We start from the raw sequence: 1884 nt of genomic DNA on the forward strand, positions 1-1884 counted from the left end.
GGAAACCAGACATCCACCTGGGGCCTTCTGGTTCCCCTTGCCTCATTTTAAGTGTGAGCAGAATCATCCAGCAATTCAGCCCGAGATGACTTGATTTCAAAGGGCCCAGACCAGTCAGGGCAGAAGGTTTGAGTCACACTCCTGGGTAATCTCCCAAGACCCTGCTCCTGTGCTCTGACACCCTCAGTAGCATTGGTGCTAAGGCCCTGCTTCCCATGGGCTGTTCCCAACCAGTGACGGGTCATACCAGTCACATTAAGGTAGGACATTCCTGGGAGACAGGGGAGTCCTCTGATGACCAACTGTACCTCGAGGACTCCTCTACGGCCTTGCTTAACTCTCCTTAGATTGCCTGTGGTCTACGACATGTCCAGGAGACCTTCTCTCCTTCTGTCCATCACGGGGGGATCACACTCGCATCTTGCTCTGTTGCCTTTCTCAGGGTAACCTGTCTCCCTCACTATATCTTCTGACAGGTGTGTCCCCTATAAAATGCTGTAACTTTAATCCCATGATGGAGCTTGCTTTTTGGAGTATCTGGACTACAAAATCATTTTCATCTGCACACCCATGTCGTCTTACTTATTACAATTTGTAAAATCCTTTTGTTTATTCAACTTCTATCTGCATTAGCACCATTTTGCTGGTATTTGTATTGTGCTTTTGAGTTTGCCAATGTTCATGGCTTTAAGTCACTAAATTTGGGGGTAGTTTGTTACACAGCAATGGATAACTCATGAAGCCCTCTTATATGTCCATTATTTTATAGAGGTTAACTACACCTATTTTATTTTCTCTTATTTTGATAATATTAGCCATACATAGGATTTCTAGTTTCTCAACACCTATTCTTTTCTTTATTTTAGTTTCTTCTCTCCTTTGTTACTTCCCTTTCTCCTTCCTTCTGTCCCTCCCTTCCTCTTTTTCTTCTCTATTTCCATTCAACCTCTCACCCTTCCTCCTTCTCACTTCCCTTTCCTTTACCTTCCCCTTCCTTCTTTTCTTCTTTCACTTTTCCTTCCATTCCTCCTTCTTTCCCTCTCTTCCTCCATTTTTTCCTTTTTCTTATGAAATTTTCCTAAATATAAAATAACCCTATGTGATTGTGCTATAAGTAAGCATTTTCTGAATCTATATGCCAAAAGTATAATGCCACAGTATATAAAAAACAATTAAACAACAGGAAGTTATTAACAGAGTCTGAATGAAAATGCCTGCTATGATTCTACTGCCAAGACAGTGACTTTTAACTCAATTCCTTTGATGCAGTGTTTTCAGAACACATCATCAAGTATTACACATTTATTGTAAAAGTTTAAGTAGCCACAATCACTTTGGAAATCATATTATCATTATCTAGTATGATTAAAGTCCATGCAACGTATCATCCAACCAACCCATTCCTAATCATCCACTCTGGGGGGCTTTCTTACCTATGTGCACAGGAGACAGGCACATTAATGTATATGGCAAAAAGTGGAATCAGCCACATATACATCAATAGGAAAGTAGTGAAATCGTGGTATAACCATAAAATGTAAACCTTCAGCAGTAAAAATGAATGAAGACAGTCTCCCACACCACAGATAACTCCTATATGTAATGTGCATCATGGGAGAATAAATGCAATAGGGATTTGCTTTACAGGAAGCTTAAAAACCAGCAAAACTAACTGATATTTGATTTGGGCGCATATATATATATGTGTGTGTGTGTGTGCGCGCATGTATGTGTGTGTGTGTATGTGTGTGTGTGTGTGTATACTTATTGCACAAATCTTTAAAGAAATAGAAAGGAGGCCGGGCGCGGTGGCTCAAGCCTGTAATCCCAGCACTTTGGGAGGCCGAGACGGGTGGATCACGAGGTCAGGAGATCGAGACCATC

Source organism: Mandrillus leucophaeus, unplaced genomic scaffold (genome assembly GCF_000951045.1).
Source record: "Mandrillus leucophaeus isolate KB7577 unplaced genomic scaffold, Mleu.le_1.0 Scaffold1594, whole genome shotgun sequence".
Classification (NCBI taxonomy): Eukaryota; Metazoa; Chordata; class Mammalia; order Primates; family Cercopithecidae; genus Mandrillus; species Mandrillus leucophaeus.